The sequence below is a fragment of the Hemitrygon akajei genome, chromosome 12 (assembly GCF_048418815.1).
Source record: "Hemitrygon akajei chromosome 12, sHemAka1.3, whole genome shotgun sequence".
Lineage (NCBI taxonomy): Eukaryota > Metazoa > Chordata > Chondrichthyes > Myliobatiformes > Dasyatidae > Hemitrygon > Hemitrygon akajei.
In genome coordinates, this window is record NC_133135.1 from 55794218 (window position 1) to 55806871 (window position 12654).

Consider the following 12654-nt stretch of genomic DNA (forward strand, 5'->3'; position numbering starts at 1 on the left):
TGGGTGAAACACGACCAGATGAAAAGGTGAGGGTGTGGCAGATATGACAGTTTAACCTTCAAATCATCAATTCTTACACCATGGCAAGCGTGAACATAGCAACAGGACACAAGGTGGTCACCCTGCATCAGCAAGGTCTCTCCCAAGCAGAAACTTTGCAGCAGGCAGGAACTTCCAGACGTGTGCTGTCTAAGCTCATTTGAAGAAACACACAATGAAACAGGCAAAGTTGAGGATCGGAGATGTAGTGGTTGGCCACAGAAACTGAATGCAGCAGATAACAAATACATTAAACTGAGGTCCCTTATAAATCAGAAGAAGTCCAGCGCCAATATCATCTCTGAACTCACAGAAACCACTGTAACTGAAGTATATCCCCCTATAGTCCAAAGAAGTCTTGTCAGAAGTCGTCCTCATAGAGGAGTTACCACCAAAAAGCCATTCCTCTAAAGTGGAAATAAAGCCAAGACTCACATTAGAAGAAAGAAACACAAGTAGTGGGGTATTGAACAATGGCAGGAAGTTTTCTTGTCTGACAAGTCAGAATTTGGAATTATTGGCTCAAACAGGAAGCAATTTATCGGTAGAAGAGCACTGCACACAGCCAAACATGAAGCATGGTGGAGGTTCTGTGCACATCTGGAGCTGCATTTCTGCAAATGGAGTTGGTGATCTGGTCGGAATTAATGGAATCCTCAATGCTGAGAAGTACAAGCAAATTCCATCCCTCACGCAGTACCATCAGGGAGGTGTCTGATCAGTCCCAATTTCATTCTACAACAGGACAATGACCCCAAACACATGGGCAAAGACTTAACAAACTATCTTCAGTGAAAAGAAGAACAAGGAGTTCTGCAACAGATGGTATGGCCTGCACAGAGCCTTGACCTCAATACCGTCAAGACTACCTGGGATTATCTTGAGACAGAAGCAGGCAAGACAGCCAAATTCAGCAGAAGAACTGTGGCACCTTCTCCAAGATGCTTGGAACAGCCTGCCAGCATATTTTCTTATAAAACTGCATGATAGTGTACCTAAGAGAATTGATACAGTTGTAAAGGTAAAGGGTGGCCACACCAGATATTGATTTGGTTTTGTTTTTTTACTGATTACTGCTCTTTACAGTAAATTTTTTGATATATAGAAACTTTTCATTTCTTGTGTAAGTTTCTTCGCTTAACAATTTTTTTTACATGCGGCGAACACTTTTGCACAGTACTGTATGTTTGTAATGTACTGTGCTGCTGCAGAAAACAAATTTTGATAGCATTTATATCTTGGGTGTACATATGTCCATATCAATAAATTTGATATGGACACAAGAAAGGAAGAAAAAAGTAAATTAGAAACTACAAATAAATTTGATAAAGCCAACACGGTTTTAGAGAAGAAATATTTCAGTCAGCGTTCTTTGAGCATATATTATAGAATAGTTCCAGTATATCTATTTTATTTGGACTTCTAAAAGCAAAGATATTTTTGTACAAGATATTAAGAGGAATAGACAGAGTGGACAGCCAGCGTCTCTTCCCCAGGGCACCACTGCTCAGTACAAGAGGACATGGCTTTAAGGTAAGGGGAGGGAAGTTCAAGGGGGATATTAAAGGAAGCTTTTTTTACTCAGAGTGGTTGGTGCATGGAATGCACTGCCTGAGTCAGTGGTGGAGGCAGATACACTAGTGAAGTTTAAGAGACTACTAGACAGGTATATGGAGGAATTTAAGGTGGGGGGTTATATGGGAGGCAAGGTTTGAGGATCGGCACAACATTGTGGGCCGAAGGGCCTGTAATGTGCTGTACTGTTCTATGTTCTATGTTCAAAGGTATCCTTTCAGAATTTATGGAAACAGGAAATGTTGGAAATATTTAAACATCGTACAGCTTCTATGGAAAGGAAAAAGAATTAACTTGCCGATTTATCCTAGTTTTGATTAAAGGTATCAATTTAAACTGTTATTTCCATTTCTTTCTCTCTCTGCAAATGCTGCCTGAATAATTGACTACATCCAGCATTTTTCTATTTGTATTTCAGAATTTGAGCAACTGTGTTTTATTTTGCTTTTCAAATGATCATAGAATTAAAGTTAATGTTATTTTGTATTGAAGATTGGCTAACTGACAGAAAACAAAGGGTAGAGATGAATTTATTGTTTTCAAGTTGACAAGCTGTAACCAGTTGGGTGGCTCAGGGTAATGTGCTGTGGCTAACTTTAAGGTATTGACCTTTTCTGACAATAGAAATGTAAGTGCAAAGGTAAATTAAGGATGACACAAAATGCCTGTGAACTGACTGAGTGAATTTAATTGTGTGGGTAAAAAGATTGCAGATGAAGTCCAATGAGAAATGGGAGACTTCCTACTTTGGTAGGAAGAATAGAAAAAGCTAGGTCATTTCAATTAGTAACTGTTGCATGAGGGTTAAAAGTATATCTGCAATATAGTGAATTTGTCAGCTAAAAGCATTCAGGTTGAACATACAGGCTTGTCTAGAAAAATAAGTAAATCTTGGGGCATCAAATCATACAGCTACAAATAAATCATGAGCCCTGAAAGCATTTAGCTGTAAAGACATATGGCAGTAAAATAAGACAACGTTTTTCAGAAGGAGTAACAAAAACTAGCCCTATCCTGGTGCAATAAATAATAAATAGTCTTTTTTAAAAAACAGAGGACAACTAATCTTAAAAGTACTTGACAGTTGTTTGCAAGATTAAAAACTTGTGGTCTTATTAACTTTAAGAATAAGCTAGCTCATCGAACATCTTGGACAGGGATCATGAACACTGCCAGGATCCTTAACGTCTCCAAATCAGTCAGCAGGCAGAAAGTTGTGTGACTCATTGTTTTATTAATATTCTAGTGACTTCTTGCTTCTTTGTTTTAATATTTAGTATTAGTAACCTCATACCATCGAAGCGTTCTTTTTCTCTCACTGATCTGAATCCTCAATCTACTTAAATAATCTGAAAATGTTTATGTTTGGTGCAGTAAATAAGAAAGCAAATGGAACACTGGTCTTCATGGGAAGGCAATGGAAGACAAGAGCACAATAATCTTGCTGCAGGAATTTAGCATGAGTTATATGTACAATATTTGTCTCCTTATTCCAGGAAAGATATATTCAGCTTAAGAGCAGTGCAAGAGAGTTGGTTTTTGGGCAATGGAGGGATTATCCTGAGAAAATGGAGAATAAATCAATATTCTCTAGAGTTCTGAAAACTGCAAGGTGATCTGATGGAAGCAAACCTATGACTCAGAGAGAACTTGCAGAGAGATAAATGTGATAACTATATTTCCTCTGCTGGAGTATGGTAAGAGGGAGAAACATCCTCAGGAACCCACACTGCAATGGTGAATTAACTCACTTCACAAGTATTTAATTGCTTGTGAAGTATTCTTAGCATCACCTTAGATAATGGGGGAAAATGTTAACCATAAATGCTCCTAGAAATGGCCACCGGGAAGTCAGTGCTGAGATTCTGCAGGAACAGCTTGGTGAGGAAACAGGAGGTTAATTATGCTGCACAGGTCTTTTGCCATACAACCTACTGAGGCAGCTTCGACTTTGTTCAGGCACAGTTACAATCAATATAATTCTCCACTTAAAATTCATCAACATTTGATTGTTGTATAGTACTTTTGATTAAATGCTGACCTTCATTAGTCTGGGGAATTGAGTTCATGAGTTCAAGAGCCACAGGGCAATGTTGCAACTCCATAAAACTCTGGTTAGACCAGACTTGGAGCAGTGTTCAGTTCTAGAGGTCTCATCATGAGGAAGTGGAAGCTTTAGAGAGGGTGTGGAGTAGATTCACCAGGATGCTGCCTGGATTACAGAGCATGTCAGACAAAATGTTGAGTAAGCTAGGCATTTCTCTTTGGAGCAAAGGATGATGAGAGGAGACTTGACAGAGACTATAAGATTAGATATCTTCACAGAGTAGACAGCCAACACCTTTTTCCACAGGGTGGAAATGGCTCACAAGAAAGGACATAATTTAAGGTGTTTGCAGAAAAGAATAAAGAGGCATGTCAGAGGTAGGTTTTTTTAAGAGTGGTGAGTGCATGGAACAAGCTGACAGGGATGGTGGTAGAGGCAGATAAATTAGAGACATTAAGAGACTCTTATACAGATGAAAGAAAAATTTAGGGCTATACAGGAGGGAGGTATTATATTGATCTTGGAGCAAGTTAAAAGGTCGGTGCAATATCGTGGGTTGAATGGCCTGTATTATGCTGTACTGTTCTATGAATATGGATCTGCGTGTCAGTTCCCAGCATATTTTTCCTTAGCATCTACTGTTTGACATTGTAGATATTCATGTCTGGTGTCACTACATCTTCGTCTATTTCGGATGCGTATTTAATGAGACGTACTTCATTTTTAAATTACATTTTCTACGATGAGTAGCAAACTGAATGACCTTGTAGTTAATTCCAAGTTGCGGACTATCACGGTGGGAGCTTACTCCGTTGAAGCCTTGCAGCGCTGGGAGCACACGGTGAATTTTCACTGGAACAAGTATAAACCTCGCAGCATAAGGCAAAACTGCAATGTGTGGGTGGACACATGAAATGAACCTACAATGCTTCTACATAAACACCTCTATAATTAGTCCTCAAAAATCTAATTCCATTAGTACTGCTGCCATTATAAAAACGCAAAAAAAAAACCCGTTTCTAATCTAGATTGTTAAACGGGTGGAAAAGAGAAAAAAAAATCCCGATGTGGGGGACAGAATCAAGAAAATTCACAGTATCGTGTTGCCATGGCATACCATTCCAGTATCAGACAAGTCTATGACTTACTTAAATTTGACTATCACGGCCATATTAAGAGAAATGTACTTATTTTCCGCATGTTCAAAACTATATTATCTGATATAAATAAGACATTTCCTTATGACTAAGTATTTTCATCCTTTATATTCCTGTAACACGAATTCTGAAAACCGATCACGACAAACATCGGCTACTCGGTAAACCGGTATTCCGCTGTCAAACCACAGTTGCTCGAGTCCCCGATCCTTCCATACAGGATCCGCACATACCTGATCCCCCTTTGACGCCAATATATCACCTTCAGAGTCATCGGCATCTTTTTGTCGGTAAGACGCGATTTAAAATTAAACTTTGGTGCTAAATCTGTAATCTACATGAAACCACGTGGTAATAATTTAAACTGCACCAAACCTACCGTTCAGCGGTGATCTACATATTTGTACATGCTCCCAAGGTCGCAGCAGAGATGCGACTGATGTGCAATTCCTTCTCAATCCAGGATCGTAATGAAGTTGATTGAATTGCAATTTTCACTCGCCAATTATATGATTTGGATATTAACACATCTTTTTACACAGACATTCACCGGATTTCCCAATTATTACTTTTTCCTGGCTGCTCGCGAACATAATGCGGTTTATAGGTGTGTTCTCACGATCACAGCACTATCCTGCGGCTCGTGGGAAAGGATTCAACGTTCAATTGGAATTAGGCCGTCAATCACACCATTTATTTACCGAAGTCTTGCCCAACTCATACCACGATTGGCTTTTCAAGCGAAGCGTCATTCCAATGAGTTACTATCGGAATGGTCTTTACAAGGCTTGCTAATGTAGAAGAATCCTGGGACTTGTCACTCGTACACTGAAGTTAAGTGCATTGTGTTGACGGAGCTGTTTCTTTATTTATATCTAGGTTTAGAACCGACAGCCACTCAACGGTAACTTGTTGCTCTCGCGTCACCTAATATTATTTCAAATAAACTGGGCTTATGAATGAATATAAGTCACCTGAATTTGGGAAATTGATTTGCAAACGTGTATTTCTCAAAAAGGCGACGGCAGGTAAGAAAGAGATCGTTACCCATTTTTAAATACCCAGAAATAGATTTCTGGCTAATGAAATAGTTTATAGTAAAACTATTAATAGAAATAGAAAAGTTTTTAAAGGTTTATTTTTGTTTCGAGTACCTTGTAGTTGAAGAATAAAAAGCGATTTCGGTCCACCACACCCTGAATGTTAAAACAGAATACATGCTGCATTTCTCCCTCCTCAGAAGTAGCAAGAGCAGGGGGACCGGTCCGTTAGCCCACCACCACGATGCCATTCGAATTAATTTTATTTCCCTGCACATGGTCAGTCTGTAGTACCTCTGAAACGTTTCGTCCCTCCGCCGCCCCCCACCCCCAACACACACTTTCAACCTACTATGTTCCCTAGCATTGACCATTCCCATCCTGGGGAGAAGGCTATCTCCGTCAGCCTCTGGCACTCCAGAGAAAACAATCTAAGAGTCTCCACCCTCGCCTAAAGCAAACCAATCGAGCAAGCTGGTACATCTTCTCCGAAAAATCCAGATCCTTCCTCTGGTGTGACAACCAGAACTGCAAACGGTGTTCCAAATATGGCCCAACCAAAGTTTTATACGGCTATAACCTGACTTACCGACTGATATATTCAATACTCTAATCAATGAATGTAAGCATGCCATACAATTCCTTTGCATCACATCTACCTGTGTTGCCACTTTCCGGGAGCTGAGGAATCGCGTCTGAACATTCCTCTGTGCTTCGATGCTTCTCAGTGTCCATCCAATCGCAGAATCCTTTCCTCCTGCACTTTACTTCCCAAAATACATCACCTCACACTTGCCTATATTAAACCCAACATCCTTTTCTAAAATTTCAAAAGTAGTCGCTATTTGCGATTATTTAAATCAACGTACTTTGTGACCAGCGGTCTCCCAATTAAGATATGTTAGAATTAATTTCATGTAAATTATAGGCTCGTTATCCTGGCAAGACTGAGTAAACACAGTTAAACACTACTGCCCCCTGCAGTCTTACTTGATTGTTAATCCAAAGTGATAGCTCTGAACTAGACTTCTACTGGTTGACAATGTCACTTGAGTCATGCGATTTATTTAAAGCTGTAGGGCATGATTAGATTATTTTTAATGTCAATGTGTCAAAAAACATATTTTATGAAAACACTTTAGACATTACACAGTTGGTGCATTGGGCTGGTGCAAAAACTTTAAAACAGAGGTTTCAGTTCCCCGCTCTCATCCAACCCACCAGCAAATTCAAGGTGGCAGAATCTGTTTTCCCACTAAGGAAGGACACAAACCAAAATGGGTTGATCGGCTGAGTGGCACCTTGGAAAATCCCCATCAGTACAGAGGGCCATGTGGGTGGCGAAAAGTGTGAAAATGTGAAGACAGCAATGGAAACAGTTGTAAAGAATTGAAAGTCATTGAATGGTTTATTGTATATAATTTATTTTTGAATAAAGTGTATTTTGTTTAATAAAGCAAAAAATCAGTACAGCTGAAGAGTGAACCTATCCAAACTGATTTAAGCATCATACTTCACTAGAATGACACCATGTCTTACTGAGTTGCAGTAAAAAGAAATGTTGCATAACATTGTTTTATTAAGGTGTGATTAGATAAGGTGTTCAAAAAGTTAATATAGTAGAAACAAAACACTATTTTCCCTAATGAGGGAAATCCAAATTAAGGGAATATAATATCAACCACACACAAAAAAATGCTGCTACAGGCCAGGCAGCATCTATGGAAAAGAGTTAACAGTCAACGTTTTGAGCCGAGACCCTTCATCAGAACTGGAGAAAAAAGGTGAGTCGTCAGAGTCAGAAGGCGGGGATAGGGGAAAACAATACAAGGTAATAGGTGAAACCAGGAGGGGTGGAGGAGTGAAGTAAAGAGCTGGGAAGTTGATTGGTGAAAGAAATAAAGGGCTGGAAAAAAGCAAATCTGACAAGAGAGGACAGAAGGCCATGGAAGAAGGGGAAGGGAGTGGAGCACCAGAGGGAAGCGATGGACAGGTAAGGAGATAAGATTGGGGAGGGAAATGGGAATGAGGAATGGTGAAGGGGGGGGGCATTACCAGAAGTTTGAGAAATCAATGTTCATGCCATCAGGTTGGAGACTATCCAGATGGAATATAAGGTGTTGCTCCAACCTGAGTGTGGCCTCAGCCGGCAGTAGAGGAGACCATGACTGACATGTTGGAATGGGAAGTGGAATTAAAACAGGTGGCTACTGGGCAATCACACTTCTTCTGGCAGATAGAGCGTAGGTACTCAATGAAGAGGTCTCCCAATCAAAATGGTTTGCCCTTTTATTTCTTGTACCAAAGTGCATGACCATACACTTGCCAACACTGTATTCCATCTGCCACTTCTTTGCCCAATCACCTAATCCGTATGTAGTCTCTTTACTTCCTCAAAACTACCTGCCCCTCCACCTATCTTCATATCATCTGCAAACTTTGCCACAAAGCCATTAATTCCATCAGCCAAGTATTGACATATAACATAAAAAGAAGCTGTCCCAACACAGACCCCCATGGAATACTACTAGTCACCAGCAGCCAACCAACCCTTTACTTCACCCCCTCCCAGTTTCACTTATCACCTACCGCCTTGTACTTCTTCCTCCCCTCCCCACACCTTCTTACTCTGACTTCTCCTCTTCCTTTCCAGTCCTGATGAAGGGTCTTAGCCTGAAACTTCGACTGTTTACTCTTTTCCATAGATGCTGCCTGGCCTGCTGAGTTCCTCCAGCATGTTATGTGTGTTACCTTCAATTTCATCTTTTCTCTCCTTATAGCTTTTTAGTTGCCTTCTGGTGGTTTTTAAAAACTTCCTAGTCTAACTTCCCACTAATTTTTGCACTATTATATGCCCTGACTTCGGCTTTTATTTTGACTTTGACTTCTCATTAGCCACATTTGTGTCATCTTGCTTTCAGAATACTTCTTGTATATATCCTGTGCCTTCCAAATTGCTTCTAGAAATTCCAGCCATTGCTGCTCTTTTGTCATTCCTGCCAGTGTTCTTTTCCACTCAATTTTGGCCAGCTCCTCTCTCACACCTCTATAATTCCCTTCACTCCACTGTAATACTGATACATCTGACTTTAGCTTCTCCTTCTCAAATTGCAGGGTAAACTGGATCATATTATGATCACTTGTCCTAAGGGTTCTTTTACCTAAAACTCTCCATCAATTCTGGTTTATTACACAAAACCCAATCCAGAATAGCTGATCCCCTAGTAGGTCAACCATGAGCTGCTCTAAAAAACACCTCGTAGGCATTCTATAAATTCCCCCTCTTAGGATCCAGCACCAACCTGATTTTTCTAATCCACCTGCATATTGAAATCCCCCATGACTATTGTGACATTGCCCTTTTGATGTGTATTTTCTATCTCTTGTTGTAATTTGTAGACCACATCCTTACTATTGTTGGATATAATTCCTATCAGGGTCTCTTTACTCTTGCAATTTCTTGGCTCTACCCACAACGATTCAACACCTTGTCACCCTACGTCTCCTATTCCTAATGATTTGATTTCATTTTTTACCAACAGAGCTATGGCACCCCATGTACCTTCCTGCCTGTCCTTTCAGTACACACGTATCCTTGGACATTAAACTTCCAGCTATAATCTTCTTTCAGCCATAATTCAGTGATGCTCACAACATCAAAGATGACAATCTGTAACTGTATTACAAGTTCATCTACCTTATTCTGTATTCTGTGCACATTCAAATATAACACCTTCAGTCCTGTATTCACCCCTTTTGATTTTGTCTGCCTTTTACATTGCAACTCAACCTGTTGACTGAAATTTTGCCCTATCATCAGCTTCTCATTGCTAGCAGTCTCACAACACACTGCCTCTGATTGTAAGCCAACTACCTATCACTCTGGTTCCCATCCCCCTGCCAAATTAGTTTAAACCCTCCCAAACTACTCTCGCAAACCTGCCCACAAGGATATTGGTTTCTCTCAGGCTCAGGTGTAACTTGTTCCTTTTGTACAGGTTGTACCTACCCAGAAGAGATCCCAATGATCTGTAAATCTGAACCCTGCCCCTGCATCAGTTTCTTACCACGCATTCACCTGCCAAATCATTCTGTTCTTATCCTGGTGTGTGGCACGGGCTGCAATCCCACAATTACTACCCTGGAGGTCCTGTTTTTCAGCCTCCTCCCTGATGGTAGTAACAAGAAGAGGGGCTATCCTGGATGGTGAAGGTCTTTATGTTGGATGATATCATCTTGAGGCACTACCTTTTAAAGATATTCTCACTGGTGTCTTGAGATTGTGATGGAGCTGCCTCTGGCGATCCTTTGCATTGGAGCCTCTATACTAGGCTGTGATGCAGCCAGCCAGAATGCCTTCCACTGTAATCTACTGAAATTTGATGGAGTCTCTGGTGACATTCCGAGTCTCGTCAAACTCCCAACAAAGTCGAGCCACAGGTGAGCTTTTTTCACAAGTCATCAATTTGGTGGTTCAGGTTAGATGTTGACACCCAGGAATTTAAATCTATTCACCCTTTCTACCTTTCACCCCTCAGTGAGAACTGGTACACGTACTCCTGACTTCCCCTTCCTGAAGTCCACAATCATTTCCTTCATCTTGTTGATATTAAGTTAAATGTTGTTGCTGCAACACCACTCAACTAGACAATCTATCTCACTTCTATAAGCCTCCTTGTTGCCATCTGAGATTCTACCAATCGGAGTCTCATTGGCCAATTTATAGATTTCATCTGAACTGTGCTTTGCCACACAGTCATGGGTGTAGTGACAGTATGGCACCTAGCCAAGTATGCACCTGTATAGATAGTCAGTGAGGAGATGTTATTACCAATCCCCGGTGACTGTAGTCTCCCCATGGGAAGTCAAGCATCCAGTTGCAGAAGGAAGTACAGAGGCACAGATTTTGAAACTTGCTTATTAGTACTGAAGGAATTACAGTGTTAAAGATTGACGAGGTAATAAATTATATTACCTTATCCTTTTCATCAATTGCCAGAACTTATTTTTGTCATGGATTTCTGATACAAATATTGAAACTATCTGATCTCTCTCTGCAACTTCTCTTCCTTTCCCTTTCCACTGGGCCAAATTTATAATGCTGTTGCACTCACCACACCCAATCATCTAAATCACCTTGTCCTTAAGAATTACCTTCTTCTCCTTCAGCTCTGATCCTAATAAATCAATAAACACCAAACTCCTCACTTTTGTTGACATTATTATCAGTTTTCTCTTGAAATCTGATTGAAACTCCTCTCCTCAAAGCTAAAGAACTATTGAACACTGAGTGACACACACAAGATACCAGAGCAACTCAGCAAGTCAGGCAGCATCTATGGAGGGGAATAAACAGTAGATCCTTCATCAGAAATCGAAAGGAAGGGGTTATTAGCCAGAATAAGAAGGTGGGGAGGGGAAGGAGTACAAGCTGGCAGGTGATATGTAAGACCAGCTGAAGGGGAAGGTAGGAAGGTTGCTGAGAGAGGGGGGAATTAAGAAAGGAGCTGGGAGGTAAGAGGTAGAAGAGATAAAGGACTATAGAAAATGCAATCTAATAGGAGAGGACATTGGATGAAATGGAAGGAGAACGGGAACCAGAGGGAAGTGATGGACAGATGAGAAAGTATGAGAGAGTAACCAGAATGGAAAGTAGGAAAAAAAAATGGGGAGGGAGGAGCAGTTATCAAAAGTTAGAAAATCTATGTTCATGCCATCAAACTGGAGGCTACCCAAGTGGAATATGAGGTACTGCTCCTTCAGCCTATGTTTAGCCTCAATGTGGCAGTAGAGGAATTTCTGGACAGACTTGTCAGAATGGGAATGGGAAGTTGACTTGAAATGGGTAGCTATATGGAGATTGTCTTTGCGGCAGGTGGAGCAAAGGTGCTTGCTGACGTCAGATATCATTGGTGTAGAGCAGGTTGCATGGGGAGCATGGATATAATAGGTGACCATGAAAGACTCACCTGGAAGGACAGGTTGGGATCCTGAATGGCGGTGATTAAGAAGTATAAGGACAGGTGTAGCACTTGTCCTGATTGCAGGGGTAAGTGCAAAGATCATTGGGGAGGGAAAAGTAAACAATGGAGTCATGTAGAGTGCAATCCCTGCGAAAAGCAAAGAGGGCACAGGTAGGGAGAGATATGCTTATGGGTTAGATCCCATTGCAGATGGTGGAATCCTCCCCTCCAGCACATCATTCTCTGCCTTTCAAGGTAGGGCACAGTTGGCATCGACTCCGTTGAGACCATTGTGGATGAGTGTATACTTTTGAGAACATGCTGGACATACCCAACCCAAGAGCTGTGGATATACCAGCAGATTCATTGTCTGCTGAGGACTAGATCCATGGCATTCAAGACTCCTGACCCCGAACTATACAAGTAGTCCAGGTACAACCTATGGAAGGCTATTTTAAGGGCAAAAAACAATTCTGATTGACATTACAGACAGAATTGCATGCACATCAGCTTTGGCAAGGTTTGCTGGCCATTACTTCCGGCAAGGCAAAACCTTGTAGGAAGACATCATGAATATCTATGATGCTTCACTCCCAGAGGAGCTCAAAGCCTTTTATGCAAGCTTTGAAAGGGCGAAAACTGTGTGAATCCCTGCAGCATCTGGTGGTCCTGTGATCTCTGTCTTGGAGGCCGAAGTCAGAACATACTTCAAGAGGTTGAATGCTCACAAGGCGTCAGGCCCTGAAGGTATATCTGGTAGGGCACTGAAGGTCTGTATAAACCAACTGGCAGGAATATTGAAGAACATCTTCAGTCTCTCACTGCTGAATACA

General features: G+C 41.0%; 1 protein-coding gene across 2 annotated transcripts in view; it reads right to left on the bottom strand.

The window, feature by feature from the left end:
• lrrc7 (leucine rich repeat containing 7) overlaps positions 1-5417 on the bottom strand; it is a 584278-nt gene extending 578861 nt beyond the window's left edge. Inside the window, exon 1 of one of the 2 annotated variants that reach the window (XM_073063123.1) lies at positions 5198-5417. The gene's annotated coding sequence lies outside the window, so the exon portion shown is untranslated. Of the gene's footprint in view, positions 1-5051; positions 5140-5197 lie in introns of those variants that run through there. The other variant, XM_073063125.1, reaches the window with a different exon arrangement.
• Positions 5418-12654: the final 7237 nt, after the last annotated feature.